We start from the raw sequence: 13,462 nt of genomic DNA on the forward strand, positions 1-13,462 counted from the left end.
GACTAGTCAGTATGGACTAGTCCAGTATGTTTATATGACTAGTCAGTATGTTTATATGGACTAGTCAGTATATCACTAGTCAGTCCGGACTAGTCAGTAATGGTTTATATGGACTAGTCAGTATGTTTATATGGACTAGTCCAGTATGGACTAGTCAGTATGTTACTATGGACTAGTCAGTATGACTAGTCAGTATGGACTAGTCAGTATGTTTATATGGACTAGTCAGTATGGACTAGTCAGTATGTTTATATGGACTAGTCAGTATGGACTAGTCAGTATGTTTATATGGACTAGTCAGTATGGACAGTCAGTAATGGACTAGTCAGTATGTTTATATGGACTAGTCAGTATAGACTAGTCAGTATGGACTAGTCAGTATGTTTATATGGACTAGTCAGTATCACTAGTCAGTATAACACTAGTCAGTATGTTAATATGGACTAGTCAGTATAACACTAGTCAGTATACACACTAGTCAGTATATACACTAGTCAGTATGTTTTATATGGACTAGTCATATGGACTAGTCAGTATGGACTAGTCAGTATGGACTAGTCATATGACTAGTCAGTATGTTTATATGACTAGTCAGTATACACTAGTCAGTATGTTAATATGGACTAGTCAGTATACACTAGTCAGTATACACTAGTCAGTATACACTAGTCAGTATGTTTATATGGACTAGTCAGTATGGACTAGTCAGTATGGACTAGTCAGTATGGACTAGTCAGTATGTTTATATGGACTAGTCAGTATACACTAGTCAGTATGTTAAATATGGACTAGTCAGTATACACTAGTCAGTACGGACTAGTCAGTATGTTTATATGGACTAGTCAGTATGGACTAGTCAGTATGTTATATGGACTAGTCAGTATGTTTATATGGACTAGTCAGTATGGACTAGTCAGTATGTTTATATGGACTAGTCAGTATGGACTAGTCAGTATGGACTAGTCAGTATGTTTATATGGACTAGTCAGTATACACTAGTCATTATACACTAGTACAGTATGTTAATATGACTAGTCAGTATAGACTAGTCAGTATGGACTAGTCAGTATGTTTATATGGACTAGTCAGTATACACTAGTCAGTATACACTAGTCAGTATGTTAATATGGACTAGTCAGTCTACACTAGTCAGTATACACTAGTCAGTATACACTAGTCAGTATGTTTATTATGGACTAGTCAGTATACCACTAGTCAGTATACACTAGTCCAGTATGCGTTGAGAGTCTGATATACTGACAATGAGAGAGACCCAGACAAGTGTTCATTAATCATCCAAGGAGAATCTGTTTTGTATTTGTAGCCGACTCAGCTCTTGGTTTTGCTTGATTTCTCCCAGGATAGGGAGGATCCTGAATCTATCTTCAGTTGGACACAGAGACTGAACAACTCAATGAGCTATTTTCACTGTCTGCTGAGTAGCTGTGTGTGTATTTTCTTTAGCCTGGCAGCAGGTTGTTAACCTTTGACCCTCTAGTGGCAGCAGGTGGGTTCTCTCAGCACCATCATATCCTTGTCTGTCAGATCCATCATACACTATATATACAAAAGTATGTGGACATCCCTTCAATGTAGTGGATTCAGCTATTTCAGCCGCACCCGTTGCTGACAGGTGTATAAAATTGAGCACACAGCCATGCAATCTCCATAGACAAATATTGGTAGTTGAATGGCCTTACTGCAGAGCTCAGTGACTTTAAACGTGGCAACTGTCATAGATGCTACCTTTCCAACAAGTCAGATCATAAAATTTCTGCCCTGCTAGAGCTGCCCCGGTCAACTGTAAGTGCTGTATTGTGAAGTGAAAACATCTGGGAGCACAACGGCTCAGCCGCGAAGTGTAGACCACACAAGGTCACAGAACGGGGACCGCCTAGTCCTGAAGCGCGTAAACACTCACTACCGAGTTCCCAAGCTTCCTCTGGAAGCAACGTCAGCAACAGACCCGTTCACCGAGAGCTTCATGAAATGGGTTTCCATGGCTGAGCAGCCACACACAAGCCTTTGTTCCCCATACCCAATGCCATGAAATGGGTTTCCATGGCTGAGCAGCCACACACAAGCCTTTGTTCCCCATACCCAATGCCATGAAATGGGTTTCCATGGCTGAGCAGCCACACACAAGCCTTTGTTCCCCATACCCAATGCCATGAAATGGGTTTCCATGGCTGAGCAGCCACACACAAGACTTTGTTCCCCATACCCAATGCCATGAAATGGGTTTTCCATGGCTGAGCAGCCACACACAAGCCTTTGTTCCCCATACCCAATGCCAAGCGTCGTAAGCAAATTCCTAACATATTGTACGAATTGTAATTCGTAACATATCATACGAAATGGATGATGGACATACACAAATTAATCCATACCATACGAAACGTAACATACAATACTGTCTCAGATTTACGTACAGAATAATATGAAATGCTCTGAGACCAGGTTGCACCATCATATCCTCGTCTGCCAGCATAACTGGTCATTTTTTAATTTAACTAGGCAAGTCAGTTAAGAACAAATTCTTACTTACAATGACAGCCTACCCTTAGCCAAACCTGGACCACGCTGGGCCATTTGTGCGCCGCCCTATGGGACTCCCAATCAAGTTAGTTTAGATCCTTGATTAGTGCTGGAATATAATAAATATGTGCCACGGTCCAATTAGGTGTCCCAATGGATCAGAACAGTGAGCTCTGTCTGTCGCAGTGGAAAACAGACATGCCAGCCCAGCCAGACCAGTGATCTGCCATTTGAAGCCCATTTCCTGTTACAGGGCCTCACCAACAGCAGCTGTCCACATACTTTTGGTCATGTAGTGTATATTGTTCTATTACAACATCATCATATCCTCGTCTGTCAGATCCATCATTATATTATTCTATAACAACACCATCATATCCTCGTCTGTCAGATCCATCATTATATTGTTCTATAACAACACCATCATATCCTCGTCTGTCAGATCCATCATATATTGTTTCTATTACAACACCATCATATCCTCGTCTGTCAGATCCATCATTATATTGTTCTATAACAACACCATCATATCCTCGTCTGTCAGATCCATCATATATTGTTTCTATTACAATGCCAGCATAACCGGTTAAACAAATCATCTAGTTAGTTTAAATCCTTGATTAGTGCTGAAATAGAACCAATATGTGTCACGGTCTAACTGGGTGTCCCGATGGATCAGAACAGTGAGCTCTGTCTGTCTGTCATAGGGGGAAAACACAACAGACATGCCAGCCCAGCCCGGGCAGTGAGCCGCCGTGTAAAGCCAAGCCCACTTCCTGTTACAGGGCCTCACAAGCACTGAGCCCACAGCTGTCTCTCTTGATCTATGACACAGACAGAACTTATCCAGGCAGCTCTGTTCTGTTCTGTTCGTCTCTGTTCTGCTCAGTTCTTCTCTGCTCTGTTCTCTGCTCTGTTCTGTTTGTCTCTGTTCTGCTCAGTTCTTCTCTGTTCTGTTCTGTTCTGTTCGTCTCTGTTCTGCTCAGTTCTTCTCTGCTCTGTTCTGTTCGTCTCTGTTCTGCTCTGTTCTGTTCGTCTCTGTTCTGCTCTGTTCTGTTCGTCTCTGTTCTGCTCTGTTCTGTTCGTCTCTGTTCTGCTCAGTTCTGTTCGTCTCTGTTATGCTCAGTTCTGTTCGTCTCTGTTATGCTTGGTTCTGTTCGTCTCTGTTATGCTCGGTTCTGTTCGTCTCTGTTATGCTCGGTTCTGTTCGTCTCTGTTATGCTCATTTCTTCTCTGCTCTGTTCTGCTCTGTCCAACGCCTCTGACTCACCACCCACACCGCACCACACCCAACCCATGTCCTGAAGGCTGGGAGGCTAGATATGCATCCCAAATGGCACCCTGTTTCCTATTTAGTGCACTAGTTTTGACCAGGGCCCTATAAAGGGAATAGGTTGCCAACCCTGGTCAAAAGCAGTGCACTATATAGGCAACAGGGTGTTGTTTTTAATGCAGAATCGGGACTATCCCAGGTCCACAAGACAACGAGTTCAGGAAAACAATGAAGCTTCTTGTTCTTTGACAGTAACATGAAGTAGCGTACTGGGTAAATGGATTCCTGCATGAATACCAGGTACATGTTCAGTATGTCAGTGCCTCTGACTCCCCGCCCGGCGCCACCACCGTGCTGAACGCCATGTTTCTCCTCCTGCCCACGAGGCTGGGACCGTCACAGGACCACATGACAAACCAACGTGTTCAGGACAGCTGCAAGCACAACGCCTCACACAATACAGCTTCTCTTCTTGTTCTCGCTCGCAGTAACATAAAGTAGCCTACTGGGTGACTCTAGTCCTGCATCAATACTCCTGTGTGGCGTACTGAAGGCTCTCCTTGCCCTTCGTGACATCACAGTCTTACCAGAGACACATACTAACACTGAAATACACTTATGTAGCTCTGAGTCTTACACCTCTGCACAATGATCCTCACAAAGTCCCTCATAAAGGCATACATCTTGACTAAACATTAATTTGAGGAAATGCATATCTAGTGGATATGTAACCAGAGCCAGGACTGGTGCCTATCTTATACTGGCTGTTGTTGTTTCTGTTACTATGCCCTCAGGGCAGGAAGGATTCAAGACGCTCCAGTGAAATCTTCAGCTGCATAAACAAACTGTTGCTCTGCTTTTATCTGAGCTATGTAGCTACGTCTGTGTCACAAATGGTACCCAATGCCCTATTTAGTGCACTATACAGGGAATAGGAATACATTTGGGACGAAGCCACTCTGGACAACCAGAACGGAGCTTGTTGAAGAGGAGCAGAGAGAGAAGTGATGGCAGCACTAAGTGCCAAGGTCAGGTGATGATACGGCAGAGACAGGACAGCATCGGACGGACAGATCATAACTCAATTAAATGTTATGATCAAATTATGTTTAGTGGATTTACTCGCCATAACGTGACTGGCTGACTGACTCATTATGACGTCACTGTCCAGCAGAGCTCCCGAGTGGAGCAGAGGTCTAAGGCACGGCATCTCAGAGCTAGAGGCGTCACTACAGACCCTGGTTCGATTTCCATGATGTATCACAACCGGACGTGATTGGAGGAGAGGAGAGGAGAGGAGAGGAGAGGAGCGGAGAGGAGAGGAGAGGAGAGGAGAGGAGAGGAGAGGAGAGGAGAGGAGAGGAGAGGAGAGGAGAGGAGAGGAGAGGAGAGGAGAGGAGAGGAGAGGAGAGGAGAGGAGAGGAGAGGAGAGGAGGAGAGGAGAGGAGAGGAGAGGAGAGGAGAGGAGAGGAGAGGAGAGGAGAGGAGAGGAGAGGAAGAAATTAAGGGACATGAGAAGAGGAAGAAATGAAAGGAAAGGAGAAGAGGAGAGGAGAGGGAGAAATTAAGGGAGAGAGGAGGAGAGAAAAGAAGGGAGACATGTTCACTACCCTTCATGGATTTGAAAAGAAATTACTGGAATTTGTAAACTCCCTCTCCAAGCCAACACCAATTTGTTTCTTTTAAATTCGTGTGGAGTAGTGAACTAGTGATTATGACCCACCCCAACTCTGGTCCCTGGAATGTTGCTGACCGGTCCTCAAATGGCACCAGATTCCCTACATAGTGCACTACATTGGACCAGGACCCATAGGGCTCTCGTCAAAAGCAGTGTACAACATGGGGAACAGGGTGCCATTGCGGATACACCCTCTATCTACTCAGTCAGTTGTGTCCGTTTTAATATCAACTCTTATTCACGGGGTAGACAGCACCGCTTCTCAGTCTGGGGTCCAGATTCACCAAGGAGTAGACAGCACCGCTTCTCAGTCTGGGGTCCAGATTCACCAAGGAGTAGACAGCACCGCTTCTCAGTCTGGGGTCCAGATTCAGCAACACTGAACTGAAGGCTGTGAGACACTTAACAGGAAGCCATAGGAACGACAACTAACCAAACACAACCACCTTAGTCAGATAGGATGACCCTGCTAGTCACGCAGAGACTAACCAAACACAACCACCTTAGTCAGATAGGATGACCCTGCTAGTCACGCAGAGACTAACCAAACACAACCACCTTAGTCAGATAGGATTACCCTGCTAGTCACGCAGAGACTAACCAAACACAACCACCTTAGTCAGATAGGATGACCCTGCTAGTCACGCAGAGACTAACCAAACACAACCAGCTTAGTCAGATAGGATGACCCTGCTAGTCACACAGAGACTAACCAAACACAACCAGTTTAGTCAGATAGGATGACCCTGCTAGTCACGCAGACTAACCAAACACAACCAGTTTAGTCAGATAGGATTACCCTGCTAGTCACACAGAGACTAACCAAACACAACCACCTTAGTCAGATAGGATTACCCTGCTAGTCACACAGAGACTAACCCAACACAACCACTTTAGTCAGATAGGATTACCCTGCTAGTCACTCAGAGACTAACCAAACACAACCACCTTAGTCAGATAGGATTACCCTGCTAGTCACACAGAGACTAACCCAACACAACCACTTTAGTCAGATAGGATTACCCTGCTAGTCACTCAGAGACTAACCAAACACAACCACCTTAGTCAGATAGGATTACCCTGCTAGTCACACAGAGACTAACCCAACACAACCACTTTAGTCAGATAGGATTACCCTGCTAGTCACGCAGAGAACAGACGTTTCCTTTCCCGTGACCCTCCAACCATTTGGACCAGCTCAGAGATCAACACCCTATGTGTCCCAAATGGCCCCCTACTCCCTCCTTTTGGTCAAAAGTAGTGCACTAAATAGGGAATAGGGTGCCATTTGGTACGCAGCCCCTTCAGATCAGACTTGCGGGGAAACAGCTTGCTCTCGACTTGGTGGACCTCCTCTCACACTCCATTGTTTTGGATAGTTAACCTCGCTTACAGTTATTCTCCCATTTCAACGTTTGCATTCCCCCTGATTTCACAGCCAATGTTGTACTTTTCCAACGGGTCTTGTGATTCTTGAACAGCTGTTTCCCTCGTTGCCAGGAGAGAACAAGAGGATGGAAGGATCAGTGGGAGGACACAGGAGGGGATGGACAAACAAGGAAGGAGAGAGGGAAGAAAGGAGTGAGGAGGGAGAGAGAGATGGAGAGAGAGACGGAGGACAGATGATGGGATGGACAGACATGGAGGGATAGAGAGAGAGAGGGAGGGAGAGTGGGAGGGAGAAAGAGAGAGAGGGAGAGAGAGAGAGATAAAGAGAGAGAGGGAGGGAGAAAGAAAGAGGGAGGGAGAAAGAGGGGGAGGTGGAGAAAGAGAGGGAGGGAGGGAGAGAGAGGGAGAAAGAGCAGGAGAGAGAGAGAGAGAGAGAGAGAGAGAGAGTGAGAGAGCAGGAGGGGGAGAGAGAGAGCAGGAGGGGGGGAGAGAAAGAGAGAGGAAGAGACAGAGAGAGGAAAAGAGAGAGAGGGAGAGAGATGGGGAGAGGAAGTGAGGGAAGAGTGAAGAGGAGGGAGGGAAAGGGGAGAGATACAGATACACAGAGAGGGGGATCAGCATCACACTTGTTTGATTGTGTCTGCTCAGTTCAGCTCTGTGGGGAGAACGAAGAGGAGGGGAAAAATGTACATGAACACTACTCTGGAGAATGTGTGTCCCCGTGGCAACGACAAGCCATTAGCTCAAACAAGATGGCCTCTTTCATAACAACTCAAAACAAACAGCATGTCTCACCATATCAGCCCACTCAAATAACCTTTCTCCCATTGACCAAATGAGGTTGTCTGTCTGTCTCCTGGTCTGTCTCCTGGTCTGTCTGTCTCCTAGTCTGTCTGTCTCCTGGTCTGTCTGTGACCTGGTCTGTCTCCTGGTCTGTCTGTCTCCTAGTCTGCATGTATCCTAGTCTGCCTGTCTCCTAGTTTGCATGTATCCTAGTCTGCATGTATCCTAGTCCGCCTGTCTCCAGGCCGCCTGTCTCCAAGCCTGCCTGTATCCTAGTCCGCCTGTATCCTAGTCCGCCTGTATCCTAGTCCGCCTGTCTCCTAGACTGCCTGTCTCCTAGTCTGCCTGTATCCTAGTCTGCCTGTCTCCTAGTCTGCCTGTCTCCTAGTCCGCCTGTATCCTAGTCCGCCTGTCTCCTAGTCCGCCTGTCTCCTAGTCTGCCTGTCTCCTAGTCTGCCTGTATCCTAGTCCGCCTGTCTCCTAGTCTGCCTGTATCCTAGTCCGCCTGTCTCCTAGTCTGCCTGTCTCCTAGTCTGCATGTATCCTAGTCCGCCTGTCTCCAGGCCGCCTGTCTCCAAGCCTGCCTGTATCCTAGTCCGCCTGTATCCTAGTCCGCCTGTATCCTAGTCCGCCTGTCTCCTAGTCCGCCTGTCTCCTAGTCCGCCTGTCTCCTAGACTGCCTGTCTCCTAGTCTGCCTGTATCCTAGTCTGCCTGTCTCCTAGTCTGCCTGTCTCCTAGTCCGCCTGTATCCTAGTCCGCCTGTCTCCTAGTCCGCCTGTCTCCTAGTCTGCCTGTCTCCTAGTCTGCCTGTATCCTAGTCTGCCTGTCTCCTAGTCTGCCTGTATCCTAGTCCACCTGTCTCCTAGTCTGCCTGTCTCCTAGTCTGCCTGTATCCTAGTCCACCTGTCTCCTAGTCTGCCTGTCTCCTAGTCTGCCTGTATCCTAGTCCGCCTGTCTCCTAGTCCGCCTGTCTCCTAGTCTGCCTGTCTCCTAGTCTGCCTGTATCCTAGTCTGCCTGTCTCCTAGTCTGCCTGTATCCTAGTCCACCTGTCTCCTAGTCTGCCTGTCTCCTAGTCTGCCTGTATCCTAGTCCAACTGTCTCCTAGTCTGCCTGTCTCCTAGTCTGCCTGTATCCTAGTCCGCCTGTCTCCTAGTCTGTCTACTGATCCAGCTGCAGAAAATACTCGTTATAACTCAGGACATGTGATTGGCTGGAGGACAAACAACATCATAAACACACACACACACACACACACACAAACAAACAAATGAACAAACACACAGGCTGTGTCAGAGATACACACTCAACCCCTTTAGATTCAACCAAAAGTATCATGGAGATTTTTATCCAACATAGTGACCACTTATTGTGGATACTGTAGTCAATGTTGCTAACCAACGGAGGCCCAATTACACTTATTGTGCATACTGTAGTCAATGTTGCTAACCAACGGAGGCCCAATTACACTTATTGTGCATACTGTAGTCAATGTTGCTAACCAACGGAGGCCCAATTACACTTATTGTGGATACTGTAGTCAATGTTGCTAACCAACGGAGGCCCAATTACACTTATTGTGCATACTGTAGTCAATGTTGCTAACCAACGGAGGCCCAATTACACTTATTGTGCATACTGTAGTCAATGTTGCTAACCAACGGAGGCCCAATTACACTTATTGTGCATACTGTAGTCAATGTTGCTAACCAACGGAGGCCCAATTACACTTATTGTGCATACTGTAGTCAATGTTGCTAACCAACGGAGGCCCAATTACACTTATTGTGCATACTGTAGTCAATGTTGCTAAACAACGGAGGCCCAATTACACTTATTGTGCATACTGTAGTCAATGTTGCTAACCAACGGAGGCCCAATTACACTTATTGTGCATACTGTAGTCAATGTTGTTAACCAACGGAGGCCCAATTACACTTTCTATAATGCAGAAGTCCAACCATGGATGAATATTCTTGTGTATTTGAATACTTAATTCAAGGTTTGAGTTCAGCTCTGTCCAAGGCTGTAGAATTGGCGTTGGGAGTGAATGGGGGGGTTAGGCTCAGTTGGCAGGGCTGCTGACCCAGTTACACAGCAAACCGAGAGAGAGAGAGAGAGAGAGAGAGAGAGAGAGAGAGAGAGAGAGAGCGAGAGAGAGAGAGAAAGAGAGAAAGAGTGGGGGAGAGAGAGAAAGCGAGAGAGAAAGAGAGAGAGGGAAAGATAGAGAGAAAGAGGGGAAGAGAGAGAAAAAGAGCGAAGGGAGAGTGATAGATAGATGGAAAGGGAGAGGGGGGAGAGAGAGAGAGAGAGGGAGAGAGAGAGAGAGAGAGAGAGAAAGAGCGAAGGGAGAGTGATAGATAGATGGAAAGCGAGAGGGGGGGAGAGAGAGAGAGAGATAGAGAGGGGGAGCAGTGTAGGAAGTGTCATTGTTAGGTGACCCAGCGTGCGATGTAAAGTAGAACACACCCTGGACCTGGCCAACAACCTGATTACTAATCATTCACAGACAGAACACAGTTCACCCAGCACCATGTCGCTGCATTGTTGTGTGGGTGTGTGTGTTCACAGAACACAGTTCACCCAACTATATCCATGCTCTCAATTGTTGTGTGGGTGTTCACAGAGCCAGTTCACCCAACTATCTCCATGCTCTCAATTGTTGTGTGGGTGTGTGTGTTCACAGATCCAGTTCACCCAACTATCTCCATGCTCTCAATTGTTGTGTGGGTGTGGGTGTTCACAGAGCCAGTTCACCCAACTATCTCCATGCTCTCAATTGTTGTGTGGGTGTGTGTGCTCACAGAGCCAGTTCACCCAACTATCTCCATGCTCTCAATTGTTGTGTGGGTGTGTGTGTTCACAGAGCCAGTTCACCCAACTATCTCCATGCTCTCACATACTATACAGTCCCTGCTTCCGGTCTGCTCTCTGGTGCTGACTATCTCTCCAACAATATGACACCATGCTCTCTGGTGCTAGCTACCTCTCCAACAATATGACACCATGCTCTCTGGTGCTGACTATCTCTCCAACAATATGACACCATGCTCTCTGGTGCTAGCTACCTCTCCAACAATATGACACCATGCTCTCTGGTGCTAGCTACCTCTCCAACAATATGACACCATGCTCTCTGGTGCTAGCTACTTCTCCAACAATATGACACCATGCTCTCTGGTGCTAGCTACCTCTCCAACAATATGACACCATGCTCTCTGGTGCTGGCTACCTCTCCAACAATATGACACCATGCTCTCTGGTGCTAGCTACCTCTCCAACAATATGACACCATGCTCTCTGGTGCTAGCTACCTCTCCAACAATATGACACCATGCTCTCTGGTGCTAGCTACTTCTCCAACAATATGACACCATGCTCTCTGGTGCTAGCTACCTCTCCAACAATATGACACCATGCTCCCTGGTGCTGGCTACCTCTCCAACAATATGACACCATGCTCCCTGGTGCTAGCTACCTCTCCAACAATATGACACCATGCTCCCTGGTGGTAGCTACCTCTCCAACTATATGACACCATGCTCTCTGGTGCTAGCTACCTCTCCAACAATATGACACCATGCTCCCTGGTGCTGACTACCTCTCCAACAATATGACACCATGCTCTCTGGTGCTGACTACCTCTCCAACAATATGACACCATGCTCCCTGGTGGTAGCTACCTCTCCAACAATATGACACCATGCTCTCTGGTGCTGACTACCTCTCCAACAATATGACACCATGCTCTCTGGTGCTAGCTACCTCTCCAACAATATGACACCATGCTCTCTGGTGCTGACTACCTCTCCAACAATATGACACCATGCTCCCTGGTGGTAGCTACCTCTCCAACAATATGACACCATGCTCTCTGGTGCTGACTACCTCTCCAACAATATGACACCATGCTCTCTGGTGCTAGCTACCTCTCCAACAATATGACACCATGCTCTCTGGTGCTGGCTACCTCTCCAACAATATGACACCATGCTCTCGGGTGCTAGCTACCTCTCCAACAATATGACACCATGCTCTCTGGTGCTGGCTACCTCTCCAACAATATGACACCATGCTCTCTGGTGCTAGCTACCTCTCCAACAATATGACACCATGCTCCCTGGTGCTAGCTACCTCTCCAATAATATGACACCATGCTCTCTGGTGCTGGCTACCTCTCCAACAATATGACACCATGCTCCCTGGTGGTAGCTACCTCTCCAACAATATGACACCATGCTCTCTGGTGCTGACTACCTCTCCAACAATATGACACCATGCTCTCTGGTGCTAGCTACCTCTCCAACAATATGACACCATGCTCTCTGGTGCTAGCTACCTCTCCAACAATATGACACCATGCTCTCTGGTGCTAGCTACCTCTCCAACAATATGACACCATGCTCTCTGGTGCTAGCTACCTCTCCAACAATATGACACCATGCTCTCTGGTGCTAGCTACCTCTCCAACAATATGACACCATGCTCTCTGGTGCTAGCTACCTCTCCAACAATATGACACCATGCTCTCTGGTGCTAGCTACTTCTCCAACAATATGACACCATGCTCCCTGGTGCTAGCTACCTCTCCAACAATATGACACCATGCTCTCTGGTGCTAGCTACCTCTCCAACAATATGACACCATGCTCTCTGGTGCTAGCTACCTCTCCAACAATATGACACCATGCTCTCTGGTGCTAGCTACCTCTCCAACAATATGACACCATGCTCTCTGGTGCTAGCTACTTCTCCAACAATATGACACCATGCTCCCTGGTGCTAGCTACCTCTCCAACAATATGACACTATGCTCTCTGGTGCTAGCTACCTCTCCAACAATATGACACCATGCTCCCTGGTGGCCCTGAATCATGCCTGACTCATGTTCTTGACTGGGGGATGTGGCTCCACCTATTGTCCTCAACTTCTCTGATGCTTTAACTATAAACAATCATTGCATATTGGACTGAAACGTCATGGTAGTTTTCCTGAGGCTCTGCAGCTATTCAACATCCACACATCCTAGATGCTTTAACTATAAACAATCATAGCATATTGAACTGAAACGTAATGGTCGTTTTCCTGGGGCCCTGCAGCTATTCAACATCCTTCAGACATATTCATTGCATATTGAACTGATCAGAAACCGCAAGCCTTTTATGAGATCAACAGTTTGGTGCGTTTGATTAAAAAAAGATCCTAATTAAATCAAAATGTATGTGTGGTTATGATTCATCTCAAACAGACAGCTGGTACGGTTTGACAAATTGTCTGTGTTACAGAATAAACAACACTAGATATGGGTAACGACAGTATGATACTGTATAAACAACACTAGATATGGGTAATGACAGTATGATACTGTATAAACAACACTAGATATGGGTAATGACAGTATGATACTGTATAAACAACACTAGATATGGGTAACGACAGTATGATACTGTATAAACAACACTAGATATGGGTAATGACTGTATGATACTGTATAAACACTAGATATGGGTAACGACAGTATGATACTGTATAAACACTAGATATGGGTAACGACAGTATGATACTGTATAAACAACACTTCACACCTCTGTAAACTGTGATCAGTTTTTTGACCTTGTTGTCATTGTAAATGTAGTTTTAGTTCTGTATTCAGGCCAGAAGGGCAACATGTGGGTCGTACAGTAGGAGAAACCCTGCTGTGTGTTGACTGTCACGGAGGCTAACACCTGAAACCAAAATGTGCCTGCCGACCTTGGGCACACATACTCGCACTGTTGCTGGTCGTAAAACAACATGTGTGTG

This window comes from Oncorhynchus kisutch, unplaced genomic scaffold (assembly GCF_002021735.2).
Source record: "Oncorhynchus kisutch isolate 150728-3 unplaced genomic scaffold, Okis_V2 scaffold1296, whole genome shotgun sequence".
Lineage (NCBI taxonomy): Eukaryota > Metazoa > Chordata > Actinopteri > Salmoniformes > Salmonidae > Oncorhynchus > Oncorhynchus kisutch.